Source organism: Amblyomma americanum, chromosome 1 (assembly GCF_052857255.1).
Source record: "Amblyomma americanum isolate KBUSLIRL-KWMA chromosome 1, ASM5285725v1, whole genome shotgun sequence".
Classification (NCBI taxonomy): Eukaryota; Metazoa; Arthropoda; class Arachnida; order Ixodida; family Ixodidae; genus Amblyomma; species Amblyomma americanum.
The window spans coordinates 82825498-82850568 of record NC_135497.1 but is presented as its reverse complement, the minus strand read 5'-3'; the positions used below and the strand labels follow the sequence as shown (position 1 = coordinate 82850568).

The 25071-nt window shown below is 48.5% G+C and overlaps 1 pseudogene; it reads left to right on the top strand.

The window, feature by feature from the left end:
• Window positions 1–10138: 10138 nt before the first annotated feature.
• Window positions 10139–10235, top strand: LOC144116860 (U6 spliceosomal RNA; annotated as a pseudogene).
• Window positions 10236–25071: the final 14836 nt, after the last annotated feature.

Below are 25071 nucleotides of genomic sequence, written 5' to 3'. Positions count from 1 at the left end.
GTGTGTCTTTTGCTCGTGAATGGGTGCGAGCAGCGGGCTTGTGGAGTTCAAGTCACGTGCTTGCAAGCATGCTGTTTAAGAGCCTCCGAGGGAGAAGGGAGTCGTTTGCTTTCACGGCGGTGTTAACTGATATGCACGCAGGTGATGAGCGTCGCCGGATGCGGTGGATGACTTTGCAAACACAGCAGCAGCGACGAAGGTCTACGCAGAGGCCTCCCTTTTGTTGGCGACGGCGCACATTTGTATTGTCTTCATTTTGTTTCCATTTGCATTTCTCTGCGAAGGGATATCACTCCGCCGCTCCCCTCGAGCCCTGCGTGCCAGTAGTAATTTATTGAGTGAAAAATACAAAAAAGGAAGGAAAGCATTTGGCCGGCCGCGGCACTTGCTATTGATCTTACGCAACTGGAGCTGCGGCCGGTGGAAATGAAATGGACAGGGAGACGATAGTGAGAATAAGTACAGTGGGCAGCGATAGCGAGAAAGGATATATGGAAGAGCTGTGCATATGGAAGAGCTGTGGGCAGTATTTACAAAATACTAAAGCTAAACAAGTTTGTCCTGCTCGTGTTTGCTCCGCTTCAGGCACTGTCCGAAGCAAAGCCGCGCGCGCGAGCGACCGCTGCCCATACTTGTACAACATTACAGTACCCTGCATACAAAGCCGCGCGGACGTATAGCGTCCTGTGGCTAATCGCGATTGCGGCACACTGCATAAGCGGCTGGGGTGGGGCGCCCGGCCGCATACCATCTGAAGTATCACACACGAAGCGTTCGCGTCATGGGCGCACTACCGAGTAATGAGCAAGCGGGAAGTGAAGCCCGCCTGCTCGCCCCGCAGCCACCAATGTTCTGTCACGTTTAGCCCGTCCAGGGTGATACCCAGCGCCCTGTACTCGCCACGCGGCTCTGCGAAAGCGGCACAGCGCAGGTGTCTCCACTGCACCGCAATCACTGCACGCGTCATCGCGCGCTGGAGACGCGACCGTGAGCGCGCGCCGACGACAGAGCTGCGCTCTCCTTGCGCGATACTCGGGAACGGGTGTGGTCGACGGAGGTGACCGTGGATCAACGCGCAGACCAGGGGTGTAGGAGCCAGGGGGGTTCCTTCGATGTCAGAGCACCCGCCTCCCCGAAATTTTTTACCGCTGTGGAGGAGTGCATGCTTTTGGCTGTTTGTATTCCTTCCCTTCCTCGACTACTTGATCGCCACGGCGAAACAAGATCTAGACCTAGAAAAAATTTCCACGTTTTGCGGTGGGGTTTGCTTCTTTTAATGAGCTGTCTGGAAGCAAAAATAGAACAACGGTGATGTTCAGCCTTCTCCGCTGTACAGGCGGTTTCCGTTTCCCAGAAGGCCTTGTATCAAAACAGCCACCGTTTGCTGCAGATTCTGGCCACTTTGCCCGTCAGCACCACCGAAGCGTTCGTTGTCAACGCTCCGAAGGATCGAGCCTTATCTCAAGAGCTCAAACGGCGCAAGAGCGTTTGCTGGACTGTGCATTTCTGAACATGCACCGGGATATTGTTGTCAGTCTAAGAACTGTCTTTCGCATCTTTCCGTCGACCGCCGGCGGCTTCGGCTGAATGTAGAACGTCTGCTAGCTCCGCACCGCGTAGAGGGAGCCATAGTCGAAACAAGAGAGAGTACAGTTTCATGAGGAGGAGAGAGATGGCGCTTCTGCCTCGCTCCTCTCATGTGACCGTACGTCACCGTGTCGCCGGACGCGCCGGAGGCGAGTGAGGCGTCGTCTGCTTGCGCGCTGCGCGCTGCAACACAGCCTTTCTGTTTTAGCGCAGGCTACGCTCAAGTTTAGCTAGGTATGCTTTCACCAGAGCACTAATGGCGGCGCTGCTTCACCCAGCTCGACACACGGCCGCTGATGGGGAACAAGGTTATGCGGAGGACATATACGTAGATGCTTCCCTGAAACACGGCGCCATATCAAAGGCAGGGCGCAGCCGTGGCTGTTTCAACTACAGCGGCTGCCGTACCATTCGTGTACCCCATGGCTTCGTGAAGGAAGGGGAACTTCTCGCTCTATACGGCGCTCTACTACGGGTGGAAAACGTTCTGGCCTTGGATGCACTGGCACAAACTGACATGTCGCGCGAATACTCTCCGATTCACATGAAGCCGCGCATGAGCTCCAGCAACCATTCTCGACGCACCCAGATGCACAGCGGGTAGAGCCCTCTCAACGCGCAACGCGGCTCCGGAGTGTGTCTCGTTCCTTCCTCCGCTGCAATACCCCGCCGGTATACCGACCACCCTGCTGATGTATCCAACAACTTGGCTGTCCTAACGTGCAGACTGGAGCGCGCCAAACAGACGAGCCGTGCTCGACTTAAGGCCGCTACACCACCGGGCTACCTTGCTAGCTGTTGCTCTCACACTAATAAGATCATCGCCGATGCCGCCTGCACGCCAAACGTCGTCCGCGAATGGCTTAGCGGCCCTCGCTGGCATCATAGGGGAAATGCAGACGTCATGAAGTGCCCGTGCTGTGGCTGTCTGCGTCCTGCTGACCTGTACCACCAAGTTGGGCACTGTTCAGAGTTCCGCAGGGGACGCGGCAACCTTGTCGCCAAGCATGGTTTTCCCAGCGATGGCGAGGAATTTCGTACACTGACCAGAGCCGGAGCGAACGGCATCTGGGAAGACATTGGGGAATATGCTGAGATAAACCAACCAAACCGCCCCCTAATGTATCAATAGGTGTTCCTTTTCCCTTCCTTAACTACCCAGTTCTTCGGAAAACAGTGTTGAGCCTCCCTTTCTAAATAAATAGCTCGTTCATTAATTCATTCTGTAACAACAACCGCTAACTGCGCTTCCGCCGGCGATCATGCGAAACGACAACGGTTCAATTCTGCCCTGTTTATATATATATATATATATATATATATATATATATATATATATATATATATATATATATATATATATATATATATATATATATATATATATATATATATATATATATACGCAGACAAGTTAAAGGAAATGAGGGGCCCGTTTGACAAATTTATGAAGGGAGCCAACAGTCACCGAAACCAAGGTGCATAGGGGAACGTTATTTATTTTTTTTTATGAATGTGTTATGCTTATCAGTGGGATAATAATACTTAGATTAATAAATCGCTTAAAGAAAATTACTTATAAAGCAGCAGAAAAAACAACCATGCCGCCGGTGGGATCCGAACCCACGACCTCCGAATATCGCGTCCGGTGCTCTTACCAACTGAGCTACGGCGACGGCTGTCCAATCTGCTGCTCTCGTGGGAATTTATGTTTACTGGGTGTAAGCGAGCCTTGAGAGTGTTCACCAGCGCCACCCTCGACCATAGCGGCGGACGTAGCACGTCCTGTAATACCATGAGCGTGACGTAGAACGTCATCTGCTGCTTTATAAGTAATTTTCTTTAAGCGATTTATTAATCTAAGTATTATTATCCCACTGATAAGCATAACACATTAATAAAAAAAAATAAATAACGTTCCCCTATGCACCTTGGTTTCGGTGACTGTTGGCTCCCTTCACACACACACACACACACACACACATATATATATATATTTGACACCACGGATGCTCGGGAACCCGTGGTGTCGCCACTCACCAACTCCTGCAAGCTGCAGACGCTCCCCTGCGGGGATTTATAAATAAATAGCTCATTCATTCATTCTGTAACAACGACCGCTAACTTAGCTTGCGCTGCCGAATATTCGAAATGAAGACGCAAATATATATATTGCAGAAACTTTAAACGGAGCTCAGGGACGTCTCGAGCAGTCGTTGTTTCGCCACTGGAACCGTCGTTGTTTCGAGTATCCAGTGGCGCAAAGTCAGCGGTCCACATGATAGTGCCAAAACAGAAGGGCTGCGCTGTAGCGCGCAGCGTGGAAGCAGACGACGCCTGGACTCCGCGCTGCGCCCGGCCAAGCGCTGACGCAGAGTCACGTGAGCGCAGCGAGGGACCGTCCCAACCCATGATGGTGCCAGGTTTTGATTGCCCCCACTAGCGCCTGTAGGCCAGTAGTCTAGTTCTCGGACAGACAGTGCTGTCGTCAGGTTCCATCTGCTCTTTAAAAAAATATTGCCGATAGTAACATATGGAATCGTTGTGAAAAGAAAATTTGCGCGTTGCGTGGCTGGTGTCGTCCTCAAGAGCAGGTAGCTTCGCTGTGCGTTCTTATTGTTGTACGGTGTGGCATTTCCAAGCGTCACCAGGCTTCACATCGCCGGCCGTGGGCTTCAAGACAAGAACGTCGCAGCCGTGGTCGTAACTGTACGTGAAGAAGCCGGGATCCTACTACTGCTGCAGCTAGTTGTTGCGATGCAAGTAATGCAGAGATATAGACGGTGCACAAGACGGGCAAGGGCACTGGACAGGGGATGGGTGAATGCTCCAAGTTTACTGGAGATAGAGAGAGAGGAAAAGAAGAAACAGACTCACGAGTAGCTTTTCAGGGCATGTATTCATGTAAGTGTAAGTCTTGCCGCGGTAGTAGAGTGACGGTAAAGGTTCATTTGACCTTTAGAGACTTTGGGAGGGCTGCGGAAAAGTGCTGGGCTTGCAGCTTGACGAACCCGCGGCATGCCGATTTGAAACTACAGTCGGCGACCGATGCATGCAATGCACATAACGTAATAGCTGTAATCGCGCTGTGCAGTTTTTGAAGTGAAACTTTTCGCAAGTCTATTTGAAGCACGGGAAAAACTGCGAGTGCTCGGCGTTCCTTTTGTTAGAAACGGATACTTTACAATTTACAACGCAGATTAGCCAGTTGTACTATCTGATTAATATTTCTTGCTACGTTTTTGCAAGCTTCCACAAGTCTAATGGTCAGAAGTCTTTATAGTATTATCCTCTAACAACAAAGGGGTATGCATGCTGGCTGTAACCAAGATTGTAATCAACTTATAAAACCTTTTCGCAGAAAGCAGTTCTTATAGTTGCAGAGGCGCAACTCAGGAACGAAGCGGCAGATTCTCCTCAAATGAACTCTCCTAGCCAGTGGCCTCATCATGGGATTGTCAATAACAGGACATTGTGACATAGCCTTTCTATTTGAGTGGATGGTTTAGGTTAATCCGCTCTCACCTGCTCAAGTGACATCTTAGGGAGCTGGCAGGTGCAAGCGGATTAACCACGGACTAACCGTGGCGTCCTGACAATAGTTTGACGTCATTGGCTGGACGGCCGCCTTTGAGGGGCACTTGCCGCTTCACTATTGAATTGTGTCCAACTTTATCTGCCAAAATTTAAATTAAGCCAAACAGCGAATTGTATTCCAAAAAATGAGGTTCAGTAGGGACGAAGTAATCAAACCGACAACAGTGTAATCTCAGGTAAGATCATGCAAGGGATGCCTGGTCGACATCTATCCCCGTAAAGATGTCATTGCTTGACAGCTGAGAATAAGAAATTTTTGTTTCGTTTTGTTGAGAAGAGAATCTAAGCGCAAAAAAGCGCTGTTTTTGCCAACTTGGCTCTAAATAAATGAAAATATGTTCCGTGACTGTGTCTCAACACCTTTTGAGCGGATCTGTCGGTGCCATAGATCCCGTAGGATGCGCCCAGTTTATTCTTGTCGATTTCTGAAGTTCATTTCTTTTTCTGAAATTTGTCAAACTTCGCACACACTTTCTTGCTAACCTTGGAGGCCTTTTATCACAGGAAAGAAATATAATATAACCGGCAAGATCTCAAGCTTCCTTCTACGCGAACTTAACTGTTAGGCAGTACAAAATTCATCAGCATATCTTTCACGGAAAAAGTAATATAAAAGAGAAAACTTCAAGAAAACAAAGAGAAGCTTCCGATGGAGATTTAAAAAGAACAAAAAAACGTATTTGATACTTTGTCCACGCATTGTGCGATTAACTCGTAAATTGTGTTGCATAAAATTGCCCTAGCAGTAGATACAGTGTCCAATGTTGAATTCCACTCCTGCGCCATCCTGCAGGCCAAACGAATTTTGCTGAGTTATCCTGATGAAAATGTCCTGAATTTCACTAATTGCTCTAAATTGCAGAATTGCACTTAAGTTGCGTACAATGGAGTTTTCCTTGAGTAACCCTGCCGCTGTCCTGCTGCGCGAATGCTCGTGTAAAAGTTAGATGGGAAATTGCAGGAGCGCCGCAAGTATCCGAGCCACTTTGGGCTGAGCAGCGGCTGTGACAGGCGTGGCGTTTTCTGGCAGGTCTGGGGGGCCACAACCTAAGTCGTCGTTCTCACGAATGAGTTAATGGCGCGTATTCACTGCGGGGGATTGGCCAAGACTCAGGCGGTCACTGGCAGAAGCCCGAAAACATTTTTCAGGAAAAAAAAGAACTGCAATTTCAGTGATTTAAATTAAGAATAAATCGGAGACTGGGAGATTGCAGACAGAAAATGGAAACAGGCTCTACGTGCAAAGCGGCGCAGTCGACTGTCGTCTTCTGTCTTGTCCCTTTCGTCATGCTCTGTTCCCGACCTTTCTACTCAGAAATTACTTGGTCAGCAACGCGCTGGCTGCTCGAGTTATCCGGTGAAATTAGCGTCGTAAATTTCTGAACCGCCAAAAATTTTCGAGACGACTGGGGTTTTGATTGGACTGTGATTTCTAGCGAATCGATGTCCATTTCTTTTAGTTCTGGCTGTGTGTGGCTGTCTGTAGACCTCATCAAAAGTGAGCAAGTAGTTAATTCCCAGCCAGTTGAAAGTGCTCGTGCTTCATATGGCGGCCCCAGTGTTGGCATTTATTAGGTTGGGAAACATATAGTCGCCGACCACATTGAAGAGCGAATGGAAGGGGTGAACTGAGCGCAAGTTTGTTTCATTCTCACCGCGTGAAAGAAGCGTGCATCGTTGTCTGGCGTTTTTTTTTTCTCGCTATTACGTGCAAGCCTAAGGAACTGCAAGGCTTTGTGGCTGTCGCGGTCGTCGCTTCCGATCGGCATTCGCGATTCTTCAGCATGCGTGGAAGGTCCTGCGATGGCTTTCAATCTGATGGGCCGCTTTCGGCAGAAGGGAGGCAACGGCGAGGAGGGAGCGCAGAGAGAGCGGGTGAATCTGCGGCTCGTTTATGCTTGTGCGCCGTTTCCGCAGCGATCGCTGTCATGTGCTACACAATACCCACTCATTATATAATTCAGAAACCCCGTCTCTTAAGCCATAGGGGCCGATGGTAACAAAAGCTCCTGCGACAACCAGGTCAACTTCACTGCGCTGCCTTTCCCGGCATAGTTTCGTTTTTTGCGTTTTCAATTGCGAGCGCTTTCCAGCCTTCTCACCGTTGCAAATTTGCGGAAGCAAATAAACGCTATTAGCCGCCGTACGCGCAGCCGTCTCGCTATAAGAGCCATGGCTATTGCCCCGACCTATGCCTCCGCATGTTTGACGCCCTCGCGTCCTTCAAGGCCCTGTGTGCCCCTCCCGGTAGCACAACTGCGCCGCATGCGGTGGCGAGGAGTAGACCAAGACTAGGCGCGGAGCACTGCTCCGCCCCCCGCCAGCTTTTCGGGCTGCCGCGAGGCACGCAGGTGGGCGCTACCTGTGCGGAAACAGGCACGTGGCTGCTTTCTCTCTTCGCGCGTTGCTCCACATTGTGCGCATGCATCGAGCTCCAGAGTGCGGCCCCCTAATCGCATCTCATGCGCATTTGGTCTCGTATCGCACGCACAGCCAACATATTCTTCGAACTGTTTGTTGCGCCCGTGCCGCAACACGAACAGCCGCGCTGTGCACCCACCCTGTTCACCGCACAGAGCCCCGCCCGTTTTCCCTTGAATGTCGCAACAACTCCATCAGCAGCCACATGAAAAGCGCGCTCGAAGCAGCCGAACACGTGGGGGGGGGGGGGGGGGGGGCAAGATATGACGGAGTATGTGCCGACTTCACAGTGGCGGCCGTTTTGTGGTGCATATAGCGCGGCGGCAGGCTGTAAGCATATCTACTCGGCTTATCGCCACCTGTTTCGGTTTGCACTGCTGAAGCTGTGTGCTGTACCACAAAATTGCGCCCGATAAACGTACTTCCCCACTAGTGCGGGAGATCCGCTCGCGCATCGAGCGCCTCGCGCAGAAAGGATGCGCCGTGCGTGCACAGTGGGTGCCCGGTCTCTGCGGCATCGCCGGCAACGAGGATGCTGACGACCTCGCGACCGCCGCATCTCAACCACCTCCCAGATATCTGCCCCTTGCGCTGGAGGACGTGCGTGCGGTACTCCAGGAGCATCTCTGAAGGCAGCACCCCGACCCACGCATCGCTGGAAGCGAGCGCATCGACAGCATCACAGGCTGCCGCGCACTTACGCGGTCGCTAAGGGAAATGATCCTCCGCGCGCGCGTTGGCTGCGTATGCAAGGTAGATGTATGGCGTATGGTCCAGGGAACGACGGGAGCGCCACGGAATCGCGACGAGTGATGTGTGTGACGGATGCGGTGCAGGGGAAACACTGGAACACCTAGCTGCTCCTTCGCTGTGCCGAGTTCGCCGATGCTCGTCGCGATATACTTGCGGCCTACATGGCGCTGGGCATACTACCGGACTCCCTCAAGACGCTACTGTGGCCACAGGGCAGTGGACGCACCCGTGGGCGAACCTTTGTTAGCCTCTGTGCATTCCTCGAACAGACGGGCTTGGAATCCCGTCTGTTCTCCGCCATGCAGGTAGTTACGCGCAGTGACCGAACGCTCCACGTGTGCTACCTTAGACGATTAACAGCTGGACGCCCCACTCCAATTGTCGTGAACATAGCGTTGTGCACGTGTTTTTATTGCTTCATCAAGAACTAATCACGCGCGCGACCTTTACATATTATTGTGTAAATAGGTTTTGTGTATATATTACCTCTCCCCCGTTTCCTCTCTTCTGTCCCCTCAGCTGTTTCATTTCTCTATTCTTCCTGCTATTTTTTATTTCGGCTGCCCAGCTCAGGTGCTTCAGTATCGATGGCAGATGCCGGGGCTAGCAAAACTCATTTGTTTCCTTCTTATTATTATTTCTATTAAAACCACTTCGTTATCAAACGCACTTACCTTGCGACGCCTGTTGATACCTGTGTAGTAAAGCCAAGAGCGGGGCCAAGCTGCGTGAAAATTCAAAATGGCTGCTGACACTCGTTGCAAGAGCAAGGCGCAGGGTGCAGTTCGTGATGTGCCATGCAGGCTGATATTTCGTAACAAGGAATTGTAACTTGATTGGAAGCGGCGTGCAGCCGCACCTGCAGCAGTCGTTGTTCGAACTTCTTTATTGCCCTTATTTGTCCGCGGTGATAGAGGCTTATGGAAATATTTTGAGAGAAATGAGAAAGGTAGCAAAAAAACGCACACTAACTACAGTTAGAATTCTGCGTCTGTGTTCCAGCTACTGTTCTTATAACGAGCCATCTCGCATGTGCACCAGCTATTCCCAATGGTTGTCCCGCGGAGGGGTGCTGTAATCTTGGGTCGCCAAGCTGGGTATCAGCCATCCGTCCGGAGACCGCCGCTGCAGTTCGCTGGGCGTTTAGGCTGGCCCAGGCCCGGATGTTGGCCGCCTGTTCTTCGGTTAGCGACGACAGGGCACTTTGTCGGGGTAGACCCGGAGGAGGGGATGTAGGCGCGCACGACCCGCGAGTCCCTCATGCAGCGCGGTCCGAGTGGCCCGGAATGCCTGCGTAGTTTGGGTATTTTTTTATCTATTCGCAAAGTCGCGGAAAATGAAGTCGAGATAAGACACCACAGCAGGACGAGGCATAGACGGGAAAGACGTGGACTTCCCATTGCCGCCAGTCATAAGCCGGCTGCTCATTGGTTTGCGATGCGGAGAGGCGCACTCTGGCGATTTGGCGCGTGAGCCCCGCTTGCAAGACCTGACACCTCGTGCGTACTGTGTAGTTGAGGTGCCAGCAGGCAGTGTCGATATATCCAGGCCCTGGGACAATGGAGGGTGCCTGGTGAACAAATGATAAGACAGCGAAAAGACAGCGGTGTCACGGCGGAAAGAGCCGTAACGGAAGGGATAAATGAGGGAGTTAAAGAAAGGAAGAGAGAGGGACCATGGTGGAGGTCTCCGGAAAAAAGTTTGGCCACCTGGGGATGCTTAACGCGCACTGACATCGCGTAGCACACGGGCGCTTTCTGCTTTTCGCCTTGATCGAAACATGGCTTCCAAAGTATATATACTAAAATTGGAACGCTACAGAGAAGATTAGCATGGCCCCTGCGCAAGGATGACCGCGCTGGTCCCAGTATCATTTTGGTAACAGCCGGCAGTCCAGAAACAGCTAGGGAGCCGATCGAGCCATCTGGCAAATGAAAAGTATTGTGCTGGGAAGCGCTGTTTTTGTGGATCTGGCTTCACACTGAACAAAATATGAAGGCAATTTCTTGTTCTTTCAAGAGTTTACATGAGCTGTTGCCAGAAACCTGAAAGTTATGCTTGACGACATTGAAATAAAGGGGTAACGGTTAAAATATGCACAGCTAGCTTCATCGCAGGTTTTAAACAAGACCTAAGAAGTAGAGAGCATAAGCCCGCTATCTTTCCGTAGCGGCCTAGTTTCGGAACGAGCAGTACTTCAATAAGAATGAAACGAGGAAAAGAATAGCCAGCCAAGTGATGGACCAGTATGTAAAAAGAATCAGCACACAGTCGATGTGTGCAATGTCTGCGTGTTTCTTTTATTTTGCACTTTTATAACAACTAGCATAGCCGTCGATCGTCAAACGCTTGCTGATGTGCTATTATACAAGGCTTCGCTGGAAATAAAATATGGTCCTCTCGACTCCGTGGACCTGTTGTGAAGCTACGGCACACATTACGCCAGGAAGCCTTGCGTCGGAGCTCCGTGTTTTGCTGGAAATAACAGCGCTGAGACGAGGGACAAAGAAAGAAGAAAACAGGACTGGCGCTGACTAACAACTGAACGATTATTAGAAAAAACATGCAATATAAACTCCTTTGACAACCACGGGCGCGTGCGCAACACCAAAAGCCACAGTGATACATCAATCACTTGAATCTAGATACATTCATTCACAGTCATGAACTGTTACAGGGGGGGTGCTCACGCATGAGTCAATGTATTTATGAATATGAAACCCTTCGCTGATTTCTCTTGTTAGTTTATCTTTGTGTTTGTACAGGATTCTAGTTTTATTAAAAATGGGTGTACAAGATTTTTCAGAAGAATCAGGTTGGCTATTCCGGGGACATTTCGTGTAATGTAAAGCTAGATTTGAGGACGGGGCCCCTTTCAAAGAAGTGTTGTGGTCTCGTAGGCGGGTATTCAAGCACCTTCCTGTTTGACCTATATAGGTCTTCCCGCACGTGAACGGCACTTGATACACAACCCCTTCAGCACAAGGGACAAACCTCAGGTCAAGCTTTATCTGGCACCCTCCTTTAGTTTTTCTTCTTCCCTGGCCTTTCTATCTACAATGGCACATAATTTGCCCAGCTTTTTTGGTGCAGAAAATAAATCATCAACGCCATATCTGCTGCCCACTTGCTTCAAACGGTGTGACGTTTTGTGAATGTATGTAGAACAGCAATTTTCTTTTTATCTTTTTGTGAAGGTTCCTGAGATTCTCCCCTTTTGACCTTTTTAAGTATCTTACTGCAAGCAAGTACTAAAACGTCATCTGAAAAGCCCGCCATTCTTAGCCCACCAGTGTGTACCAGCTCGCTCAACTCTCCGTTTTATTGAAGCTCCGTGTGTACCGACACTTGCGTGCGCGGTGCAGGCGCACGACCAAACAGCCCGCGCTTTGAAAATTGCCGTTGTAAGATTTTTCTATGCATATACACCGCTGTGCGCACGGAGATTCAGAACATCAGTGGCAGGTCCCGAGAGCCGGTAAGCATGTGTCGGCGCTCCTTCAGCGGTGATTGTATAGCGGCCCGCGGCGCTGAACTATAGGCAGCCTGATCTGAGGTGGAAAAGTAATGACCTCATAGATGCAGTAGTGGCCTCGGTACCGAGAATTGTTTCCTCGGCCAGGGTGTCCGATATGTAAACACGAGGACGTTGAGGCCGACATTCATCACTTACTGTGGGACTGCCCAGCTCTCAAGCCTACAAGGATCCGGCACCTGATGGTAGCAGGTCTTTCACCAAGCAACCCCGCTTCATACATTGCCTAGACGCAGGGACCGTACCATCGTTTTCTACTGGACTTCATCAAATCAGCTGACCTTTTTCATTCATTTAATTTCTACTACATCATTCATCACACCTTCACCCATCATTGATGCCATGGGGCAATAAATTTCGCTTTAAAAAAAAGTAATGACCTTTCGCCAGATGTAGTGGTTAGCGTGTTAGGCTGGTAGACAGAAGGTTGTTGCTGTTGACGGTTTCTATGGAATGACACATACCCACTGTGGGATTGGCCAGGGTGCCTTGTGCATTCAAACAGCAGGAACACATCGACGTATTTAAGTTTGGCATATGCTTGGTCCGAATCCTGTCATTGCTTCGTTTTTTCGACGTTATTGTTTTTTTTTACTTCACCTTTTTTTTCAATTCTATGTAAACTATTATATGGTTGTTAATTTTTTTAATTCAGGCTTTCTCCCTGCAACGATGCAATGCCGCGTCCCAGACTACAGTGTCAAACTGGGCACATAATCAGGCATGGCGTTAGGAAGGAAGCTGGACCCCAGTGACAGTGTTTTGCAGTATGGGATCTTACGCCGTGATTCCGGTTGGTAATTTGTTTAGATTTGTGAGAGAAATTGTATCTGAGAGAGAGCTAGCGCGCCTCTGCGACTTCACTGTGCCTGTGGGTATCAGACGACGCGGCATAGACTACGCGGATGGCGCTCTTCGTGGATGCGAACAACGCGAGCTACACAGCCGATGCGCGCGCTCCCCATAATGCGAACTGTTTTTGGAAAGGGAGGGGTCTGCAAGGCTAACAACCCGGGTGGTTATTTCTTTTCTATGGAGAATGATGTCGCTCTGGTTTCGAAACGCTCGGCCGAATATTGTTGATCAGCTAAAACGACAGTGGCTCAATTTAAATTGGAAGACAAGTGCTGTGCATTCTTGGACGGATTTTCATATTCACCTAGTTTCGTGTTGTTGCTTTTTTAATTTTTTTATTCACAATGCTGTAAGTCCTTCACGGGCTGTTACAGGTTGAGAGGGAAAAAATACACAAAAATGAGCATGGCTACAAGAAGCACAGCTCCAACTTTTTCTGAAGAATGCCAGCTGAGTTTGTGTACTGAAATACGTGCTGATCCAGTTTATTAAATTGTGCTATGGTTTTCGGCAGGAATAAATACTTAAATATGTCAACTCTAGTTGTGTATGGCACAATGGCGAATGGGTGGTTAGCGCGGGAAGATAACCTGCCTGGGGGTCGAATGTACAGTGTAGTCTAAATTAAACTTATTTTCACTAAGCATAGAAGTAAACTTGAGACGAGCTATCATTCTACGTGTGGCTAGTTCTGGAAGTTGAGCTTGGAGGCTTAATGCTGTCACTGAGTGTGTTTTGCGGTAAGCAGAGAATGTAAATCTTCAAGCTAGCATTTGCACTTGTTCAATTTTAACGCTCGTGATGTTCGCGCGTGCAAATTTTATGCGTGTGTTCCACATTTCGAAAATTTTAATTAATATACAGATTTAATTTTGGGTGATAATGTGATTGTATTGGCAGGGAAAAGGAAGACGATCTTGTTTTGAAACGTGCAGCCGGATACTATTTGCTAAGGTCGCAACCAGCGCACCTCTGTGTAGCATGAAGACTGGGCGGACGCGATTTTCGGGCTTTCGAATACCGCGCAACACTAACTTCTGAAGGCAGGCGGTCTGCGACCATGCGAGTCTGAGGGTGGAGTGGCATTCATCACTATCGAAATCGAAACGCAAGAGAGAATTTGTTTTCTTCAAACTAGCGCCTGCCTTTGTTGCAGACGACGTGCAGATGCGACGCCCGTGGCGATGTACTCGTATGCGAATGCAAAGGAGGCGGTCGTCACGGCCGAGAACCTGGGCGGCGATTTTATTCGATCACGAAGGAAGGAGTATTTATCTGGTTTTCATACGCGTTATAGTACGCATGGCCGAATTTTGTTCGTTAGCCAGTGAGAGAGCTCTCCTTTTTTTCGGTAGACGGCACGATAGCGGCGACGACCATGGAGCTTTCGCGCTTGCGAATATGATGCAATTAAATTAGGCTTACAAATGGAAGTCCTCTTCTTGTCGGACAACCAGAGCGGTGATTTCAATTATTTGCCCTGAGAAATTATTCGTTTTGTATTTGCAACGCACCGGCAGCCAGCCGCATCTCCGTGCAGCAGGCGACACGCCAGTGGCGACGCTTGCGGCTCTCTCTGCAACTATTCAATCCGTTAAAAAAAAAGAACACGTGATTTATATGTTTTCACATCATCGAGCATTCAAATATGCTGGACGGAGGAACTAAATGTTCTTTCGAAACATACGGCCGCTTTTATTTCGTTCATGAGACAGCCAGCACCCTCAACGCAGACGACGCGGCAGCGGCTAAGCATTGCCACTATATATGTTCGGGCCTCTTGCGCGAACGGGGGGAAATTTACTCTGGGAGTATAATGGCGAAGAAGTGGCCGAATTTTCGCTATTGTAGTGTGTGTAAATCTCATGGAGCACGTAGCGTAACAATAAAAGAACGAATGAGCGTTAGGCTTTCTCTGTATATCATTTCGTTCGCACAAGGAGGGTTTTCTGACAAAACGGCTTTGCTTGGAAGATTGGATACAGATTTCCCATCGATACTACGCCTGACTAGACGCCATGTAATGTCGCCATAGAAACGTAACTGAGAAGAAGCGGGACATTCAAATAGATTTTATAAGCGCTACAAGTACAGGACATCATCTGCGTCTTTCTGATGCCGGTTTTGAGACTAAACATTGTCTTTGGAAGCTATGCCCATAAAACCAAAATATGTGCGTTTTTTGTGTGCATCGTTCTGCGGTACGAAGCGCTACTACGCGGCGCGGTCATCGCGAATGGTGCGCGAGGCTGATTACGAGCCTGCACGTATGCTTTTATAAGCAGCGAGATGGCTTCCAGATTAATTTCCATCGCTTTGAGTTCTCAAAAGGCTTGCACTGACATCGCATATCATATGGGGGTTGCTCTATCTCACCTACATCGAAGATCATGCACAAACAAAACTTGCAATGGCCATCCAGCGACAGGGGGCAGCAGAGCTCGCGCCGATTCTACGCACGAATGCGGTGGCGATGCATTGAGACCGTCCCGCGCTGTGCAGACAAATTTGTGGACCGAGTAAGTGAGAGTTACTCTTGTCAAAAGTCCGTTTGTGGAGATCTCACAGGCAGCGCGGCCGACGGGGAAAATGGCTGTGAGGAACGAACCGCCCGTCCACTTTAGGGAAGGAGCCATGCTGTTGCGCAAGTTCGGCATAAAGCGTTTTCAGCTGCGTAACGATTCATCTCAGTTGAAAAAAAAAAAGGATCTTGATTTTTGCATGCAGCTCGGGAGTCAGCCGTTTTTTTTTTCTAAATGTTCTAATGTTGTTTAATTGTTTTGTTGTCCTTCTGAAGCGGAGCCCAGTGGGAGTGGATGGCAATTAAACCTCGCGTTTCCCATCACCGTTATTTTGTGCACTGACGTACAGAATCACTCTCCTGAAGACTTCATCCACATTTCCCATAACGTTGCTATAGTCCAAAGGGCCGGATGGATATTGGGCGCAAGAATGTTGGCCACAAAAAATAACAAAGTGGTAATGAAGCTTGTGCTCAACGACTTATTATAACTGGCTGAATTGCACAATTAAGCCAGCAGACATATTATCACCCGCTGTGAAATATGACGCACATTTGTCACTTTTAAGGGGGAGGGGGGAGAGCAGGACCAGAAGCGTTGACAACTCATTAGTGTCTCGCTCTTTTCTGCGAGTTTCACACGTGCCTCTAACTCGGTTACACTGTGAACAGAAAGGAGTAAAAAAGGGAGTAAGCTGACCTCTAGCGCACTTCCTTTCTTTCATAAAAGGAAGTGAGTGCCCTAGGGGGAGCTTACTCCCTTTTTAATCCCATATAGGCGTATTCGTGTTTAGAGCGTAAACTCGCTGCAAGTTCGGAATGTCCCCAGAGACAGGTCGATGCTGGGCTAGTGTGGAGGATTTCTTCTCCTGCTTTCCATCACATATGGGTGTAACGCCCGTCACTCTGCGCTGAAAATCTTTGACGCTCGTGTACGTTCGCGATGAAGACCGCGGCCGAGCAGGGCGTTGCCGCACGCGGGCTTCTGGCGCCTGCGTCTTCCTTAGAACCAGTTGAGCACCGCTTTAGGGGACGTTCTTTGTTGTGGCAGAGGACGCAATTCATTGTTGCAGTGGTAGAAAGTGTTGCCCTGTAGCGTTCTCTCAGAGTTGCCAATTTCCTCTTTTTTGCCTGCGAGATCACGTTTGGAACGCAAAGCAAACAATTTAAAAACGCTTCTGCACTAAGAAGATAACGTTTGCATAATTTATTGAAATACCCTAAAGGCCCGGCGGGGAGGGTCTTACATAGGGGGGACACAAGAAGCACTTTGACAACACTTCGCTCGAAACAGAAAAGAGAGGGAACAAATACAGACATCATTTTGAAGTACAGTAACAAACAATAACGACACTATAGCGCAGATAGAAAGCGTGAAAATTCAAACAGCTGGCATTAAGAATACAAAAACAACGCAGAAAGAAAAAAAGAATGGAAAAGAAACAGCTGGAAGAAGGTAGTGGTATTCCAGGGAGCACAAAAGAAGGATTACTAACTCTACAAAAGTAAAGTGGTGCACAGGTGCGTCACATTCTGATGTGAGTATGCAGCATGTTGTGAAATTTTTCTGGGTGAACTTCGGCAGCAATACTGATGGTAGGTTATTCCAGTCACTTATGGTTCTAGGTATGAATGATTGCGCGTAAAGTGATGACTGACAGACTGGGCGATAGACTTTGTAAGGATGATCACGGCGAGGGAAGATGTGGCAAGGTGGCTGAAAGAAGTCGTCATGCAAAACGTCGTGGTGATAAAGCTTGTGAAACAGAGATAGTCGAACGTGTTTTCGTCTTAGTGATAGTGGATCTAATCCGGCACAATTTTTTAAAGATGTAACACTCGTGTACGGGAATAGTCCGAAAAAATGGAGCGAACAGCATGCGGCTTTGCAAGGATTCAATGTTACGTATGATGTAATCCTGGCTCGGGTCCCAGATCGCACATGCATATTCAATTTTAGGTCTGATTAAGGTGGTGTATGCGAGCTTATTTAAGTGTGAGAGTGCTTGCCTTAGTCCGTGTTTCATGATTCCGAGTGAGCGATTAGCAGTTGCAAGAGTAACGTTGATGTGATCATGCCGTGTTAGATCCGTTTGAAAATTTAGTCCTAGGTATTTGTATGTGGTAGCAAGCTCGACAATACTGTAATCTATAAAATATGAGGTTAGAATGCGGGAATAGGAACGTGTAAATGACATGCACTTAGTTTTGATATGGTTTATGGTCATTTGTTAATCAGAACACCACACATTAATCACTTTTAGGTCTGATTGCAACGCTTGTTGGTCAGTTTCAGTAGTAATTTTACGGTAAATAACACAGTCATCGGCGAGCAGCCTTACACGGGATGAGATGCAGTTAGGCAAATCATTAATATATATTAGAAAAAAGCAATGGACTAAGCACGCGCTCTTGTGGAACGCCGTACGTGATTGGAATAATAGAGAAATTGCAGTGGTTTGTAATTGTGAACTGTGTTCGGATTGACAGAAAATCTTTTATCCATAAAATGACTTGTGTGTCAATGTTAAGATGTTTTAGTTCCGTTAGTAGCCTGCGGTGAGGAACGCGGTCAAAAGCCTTGGAAAAATCCAGGAATATGGCATCCACCTGGTTGCCGACGTCAATACAGGATAGGAAGTCATTAGTAAACCCCGCTGACTGCCCATCGCATGAATATCCCTTGCGAAAGCCGTGCTGGTATTTGAAGATTATGTTATGCTATTCTAGGTAAGTTATGATTTGCGAATGTATGATGTGTTCCAGTAGTTTACAGACGGTACTAGTTAATGAAATGGGTCGGTAGTTAAGAGGGGATGTGCGATCGCCAGATTTAAAAATTGGTACGACTTTGGCTGTGCGCCAATCATTAGGAATCCGGCCGGATGACAATGATTGTGAAAAAAGTGCGCATAAGATTACCGAAATGCTGTGTGATGTGCTTTTTAACAACTTCTTGTTGAAGCCAACGTGGTCAGATGCAGACGACATTTTGCGATTATTATGTAGTGATATGATACCGGACATCGCTGATAGTAATCTGCTGCATAATCATATCTGAAAGTGTACCTATGTTTGGGCATAAAGAGACGTCCTCGCGGGTGAACACAGATGAAAATTCGTTGTTTAGTATCTGTGCGCAATATGACTCGGGAACAGTGGCGCCTGTGTGATGCAGTAAGCGGAATTTCAGGATGACTGCTGGGGTTTATTACTTGCCGAAATTTTCGAGGGTTGTTAGTCAGCATAGATGCTATGTCATTGTTAAAAAAGTGTCGACGAGAGGATTTAAGTCACGATGATGTATGATTGCTCTCGACGGCTTGCCTGTATAGTCGCTTTTTTTTTGTTTAAGCGTCGAAGTTGCTTGTTAAACCATGGTGCAGAACTGTTATTCCGCATTGTTATGGTTGGTATCTTCTTAACAAGGGCGTAGAACACATTTTTGAACGCAATCGAGTTTTCTTCAACTGTACTAGTAAGAAAAACGTCAGCAAAGAGAGATAGTTCAGCATTCATTCCATCGAAGTTCGCTTTGCTAAAGGATGCAATACTCTTATTAGTAACCTTGCTACCTCTCGCTGAACAAAATGTTTCCAGCAATGATGTCATGATCGGAGAGGCCGTCAATATAACTGATGTTGGTGCAAATGTCAGGAATATTAGTAAGTATTAGATCAAGAATGCTGGAGCATGTGGGAGTTCGCCGTGTCGGTTCCATGATGAGTTGAGATAAAGAGAAATCTAAACATGACTGAAGAAATGCGTTCGATTCTCTTTCACTCGCCGCGACAGATAGTGTAGCCCAATTTATATGGGGGTAATTAAAGTCACCAAATATCAATAAAGCACAATTTGGAAACCGGTTGCACACTTCACTCAGAATGCGATAAAATTCGTCAGCGAAAACACTGCCCGAATCTGGGGGCCGATAAAAAACACCAATAAGTATGTTTCTAGTACTGCATTTTAGCAAAGCCCATACACATTCAAGAAACGTAGAAACTATAATGGGTACACGGGATAAGTCTTTTTTTATTGCCAACAGAACACCGCCGCCTCTCCGATTCGCCCTGTCGCAGCGAAATATATTTAACGTTGCTTGAGTAAAAAAAAAAAAAATTGTCGCCAGGAACGTTGTCCGTGAGCCACGTTTCCGTGAGCGCGATTAATGATGCAGAACATGAGTCGATCACCGAGGAAATAGGAACGGCTTTCGAGAGGATGCTTCTCACATTTGTATAAAAAAAAACAGCGCGTTACCACGACTATGCTTATCAAGTGGCGGCAAGGAAGAGTTACTTGAATGGGGTAAGGCAGGTAGGTGATTGGGTCAGTTACTTCCCCGGGTCCGAGCTTCTACTTCTGGCGCATCATTTCTTGCCGTTTCTAAACGATCTGCGCAGTTGTCATCCGTGCCCCACACGTCAATATTATCGTTTATAAACAGCTTGTTGAAGACAAGGCGGGGACGGTCACAATAATTCTTTATCGACTTCGCGAACTGCCAAAGTTTTCGACGCTTATCGCGCACATCAACCGAGTGGTCACGTGCTATCCTGAAGTCTGTTTCCTTAAGCTTGTTGCTGTTGCTTAGCAAAGTGTCAATTTCTTTTTCATTGTAAAATTTCGCTATTATTGGCCGATTTTTATCAGTTGAATAGCGACCGAGACGGTGGGCCTTTGCAATAGACTGGACTGTAACACCCAGCTTATTTTGACAGAATTCACGTACAAGAGCCTCGGTGTCTTTCCTCGTTTCTGAACAGTCGGTACTTTTAACACCAAAGAACAATGCATTCGACCTTCTTGAACGGTTTTCCAGGTCATCAATTTTTTCTTGGAGTGTGCGAACATCGCTGTTGCAGGTTTCTGGGAGCTGCTTACAAGGCATAGGCACAAGCTTGGTTTCCAGTTCATCGACACGTTTAGTTAGCATGTCGAAGTCACTTTTAAGGGTGATATGCATTTCTAAAACGTTATTAACAGATTTGAGGAGGCTTGCATTATTTGTCTCTAGACGCTGAATTGCATTGCACACTGAGTTCATGGGACCAGGGTTCGCCTAAATGTCACCAGCTAACAGCAAAAGGCGACACAAGTACAACGCCGCTGAACGAAAACGCTTGCAGCAATCGGGTGGCCACGACAGCGCAACAAGACAGACATTGTTGTCACGAAAAGCGTAGGCATCGAGATAACTAGCCTGTACAAATGCGAATGGTGAGAGCAACATCCCAACTGCGGTGGCGTGGCCCGACGTGTCGAAGATGTTGGCGCCCTTTTCACTGCACAGATCAGCTGACAGCGTTCCAGGTTGCCCAACGAAAGGTGATACTGTGTCCAGATGTGGCGGTGAAGGTTACGGTCGGCTCGAAGATAGGTAGCATTGATCCATTCCAGACGATGCTGTCACAGTCGTTGCGTCAGCACGCCATCCTTCCAGTGTCGGGGAAAGCCTGGCCGAAGAGGCTGGCGTCAGCGAACCAAGCGCGGTCACGAGCACCTGTACAAATGCGAACGGTAAAAGCAACATCCCAACTGCTGTGCCGTGGCCCCTGTTAAATTTACTGTGATAACCGCATTTCAGGTAACATACAGAACGTTCTTACAGCGTTAGCATCATGTTACGGGTGGCGGCGGCAGTCAGTGGTTTGCTTAACTGCAACTTCAGCTCTTGCCATGGCTGCTTCTTTTTGACAATGCTCATCGGAAAGCAGCAATTATGTGCAAACGCAGCTGAGCTGTTTCCCCGCGTAGTTGATTGACGGTGTGTTAGATGAAGGGAATGCTTGTACGTGTATAAAATGTAGGCGAGCTAAGCAACAGCAGTTGCCACGAGCTCCGCTGATGACATGTCACCAAATGAAAGGGTTGCACAACACAGCAGGCCTGTGAACTGAAAGCAATTACGGTAGCATATACTTCTGCAGCTTGGCACGGAATTCGCTCAAGGTCCATTAAGGCCATCCAACATTTATTGTCTGACGGCCCAGTTAAAACTCGCCACTTGATCTGCGCAGTGAGCAGGAGCATTAAGCCCATGAAGTCTTCACTGGAACGCATATCCTGCCCAAATGGCGAAACATAAAGGTTATCACTGATGCACTGATCAGAAAAAATGCATATACGCCATCACTTCATTGCAAAGTGCCTAATATGCTGCCGAAACATTTCAGCCACAGTGGAACTATGCTAGCGCAGCTGTTCGTGATACATTTTGATAGAGTCAAAGAAGGTACGTAGCAGTTCCAGTTGACCATTTGCAGAAATATGTGAGCCAGCTTCTGCGCTAGGCTTGTTTTTCAACCAAAAGGTGTCGAACCCACACGGCACCCTGGCATTCTTCATGGAAACTAAAGCTCTGTACGGTCGCGCGCTGCCTGCAGCAGATGCTAGGCTGGAAGAGGAGGCAGACCGGCTCTGTTGCATTGGGTTTTGTTCGTTGCTCGGGCTAGGGGTGCGGAGGGTAGAAGGGAAGCAGCTGGAGAGACGGTGCGGAGAGGAGAAAATTTTAGGAAACTTTTGTATAAGGCAGCCCATTCCTTGCGGCACGGGAGCAAAGGCCCGTCTCCTTCTTGTCCTACCTATAGCCTCTGCTGCAGTGTCACAGAAGGTTGACCTAGATACCCTATTCTACAGGGTGTACAAAGTTAGACTTTCTGGATTTTTAAAGCAAATATAAAGAGTGGTACACAAACGCTGTTTGTGCAAATTGGTTATGCTGGCAGGCGGACGCAAACTGTGATAAGAATTGTATTCTTATTATCAGTAATTAACTAGATTGGATAATTAACTTTCTATACACACGGCAGTTAGCATGCATGTTTATTTAAAAAATAGATATTGAGTGATACTTGATGGCTGTTCTATTTTCTACAAGTTTAGTAACGCGCCTGTGTCCTGAGATATGCACGTCTAAAATTTCAGCCCAATCCGTCTAATTATTTACGCATGCGAGAGTGCGGCACTCAGCATGAAGCCCTCCCTGGTGCGATGCAGCTGCTGCTTATGGCACTACGCAAGTCTGACAAGAAATGTGGACTGGCAGGCGACAGTGATTACTTTTCGTTCTTGGCCACGGCGGAACTGAAGAATGACTGTGCAGGGCGGCATGGCCGAACTCCCCCTCTCGCCCCGCGCCCTTTCTTTAAAGCGAAAAGTATGCTTTTCGATTAAAGACAGACATGCGACGGTGATTATAATCATCGTCGCATGTCACTCCACTTTCTCAATTGTCAGACGGGGCGTCATGCGTAACAACTCTCTCGGAGTCGTCTTGAATTCAGGTGCACTCGGAAGGGGGAACTTGACTCTTCGTTTCCTTAAAGAATGCGCGAGTGTCGTCTGGGAAAGAGACCTTTCGGTCGGAAAACAAGCCTTGGGGTCTAGCTAATGTAGAGCTTTCCGCACATGGTCCATTGAACAGCTGGTCTCTTATGAGGCGTTTTTCTTCCCGAAAACAGTAAATGTTTGGTTTACGGGGTTTAACGTCCAAAAGCGACTCAGGATATGAGGGACACCGTAGTGGAGGGCTCCGGTCAATTTAGACCAACCTGGAGTCCTTTAACATGCACTGACGTTGCACAGGCCACGGACATCTAGCATTTTGCCCCCATGGAAATGCGACCGCCGCGGCCGGGATCTAAACCGCATATTACAGGTCAGCAGACAAGCACCACAACCACTGAACCACCGCGGTGACTGCCAGTTACCGAGTCCAGTTACAGATGTGCGTTTACAAAAACAAGGAGGCAGATGAACACCACTGCGTCAAGGAGATTTACTTCACCACTGTAGCTGCACCCAGTAAAAAGAAGCCAGTGGGTCCAGTTGGGCACACAAGTTGGTTCTAATTGGAACCCGTTGGATTCAGCATGTTAGCCAATTGAGCTCATGAAACCATTTGGCTAATCAATTTGGTTTCTCTAGCTCCAGGTGGGCATTCCAATTGGTTTCGGCACTCCCAAACGAGCATTTCTTTTTCACGAGTATACATCCGACGGATATGACAAGTGTTTTCAAAAGTCCGGCCATTTGATTCTCGCTCGCCGGTCTGTTCGATTTTGTTCTCATTACGCTCGTTTGGATTGCCACCTACAAGGATATATGGTATAGCTATGATTGAGGAATGTTTACTCTCTGCTCGGAATGGGGAATACTGGCGTTCGGTGCGCGCACTTAGAGCAAAGAAACTTCACAGTACACATATATATTACGTTTTCCGGTTGAACCGTTTGCCGCTGCCGCTTGCGTGGGCGAGAGACTGCTGGTGCTCGCCGCGCACAACCGGGCGCAGTACCTACGAAGACGCCAATCTGTGCGTATGACAAACAACACGTCTTTCGGTCGTTGTGCGTCAGCGTGTGAGGTGCAGAATATTGCTCCTGGCTGTTTCCAATGCTAACATGACGCACATATGGGATTTTCTGCCGTGTGCCGAAGTCCGCTTCACGAATGTTGAGGCTTTCCTTGTGGCGAGTGCGCGCCCCACCTCTGCTCGTGTGTGGCGAATGCTGAGCGGGGGCTGTTCGGCTATCGCCGCGAGGCTCGGCTGACGCTAGCTTCGAACCCGCGGTGGTTTAAACTAACATTGGTGGTTTAACCTTGATGGATTAAACCGTCGACGTTAAACCAACGCCGGTTTGAACTCCATGTACGCTGTCTTTCGCGTGAACACAAAGCTGCGGGATGGGTGCTTGCCTGGTCTTCCGTAAACAACGTCGACGCGGAATCGGATCGTTCACGCTTCCGGCTTTCCGTTTTCTCTCTCGTGAATTGCAGTGGAACACGTCTTCGCCTCGTCAGGCGGCTGGCATGGTCGTCGCCGCTGTATCGGCATAAGCCTCAAATAGATTCGACATGCCTTTTGTCACGGCTGTGAGGTGGAATAAAAAAAATTGTCATGATTAACATCCTGTTTGCTCAGTCTGCGGGTGTCACAAAATTCGGCGCATGTTCGAGTGAGTGAAAAATTTTTATTGAACATTTGCGTATTTCGGCGGCAGCAGGATCCGCGTCGTCTTCATATCAGGCGATCCCGGATCCCGTCTTCGCAAGGTCGGGCCCTCATTCCAGGGCTCCGCTGAGCCGCGCTGCCTCGTAAGCGTGCTGCACCAGGGTCCTTTGGACCGTGAGCTCGCTGCTGACGAGCCGGCTCTCCCATTGCTCCGCACTTGTGTGTTTGTGTTGGTGGAATTTTATGTTTCGCTCACACTCCCATGTGATGTGGTACAGCGTTGGTACCGCCCCGCACCACGGGCATGTGGCTCTGTATTGTGTCGGAAACATCTTGTTTAGTATGTGTAAATTTGGAAAAATACCCGTCTGCAGTCTGCGCCACCCGGTAGCCTCTTCCTTTGTTAGGGCCTTGTGTGGCGGAGGATATTTATACCTTAAGCCCCTGTATAGGGCCAGGTGCTCTGCATACCCCCCGTCGCAGGCTCGGGTGCAAAAGTCGTCCGGTAATCCCGCTCGGAAACTCATCGCTCGAGCATGGCCGTCCGCTCTTTCATTTCCCTTAATACCTGCATGTCCGGGTATCCAAACCAGGCTGTGTATGTGTTTTGTGTCTGAGACACGCGCTTTTCTGAGTATGTTCATGGCTGCGGCACCTATCCTTCCCCTAGTGTAGTTCCTACATGCCTCTTTCGAGTCTGTAAGTATGTTTAGAGATTTGTTTCCCTGGGAGCCGCAAGCGACCGCTAGAGCTATGGCAACCTCCTCGGCTTCTGTTGCGTCCGCAGCCTCTGCCGCTGCACAGGTGATCAGTTCTCCCTGGTGGTCGACTACTACAGCCGCG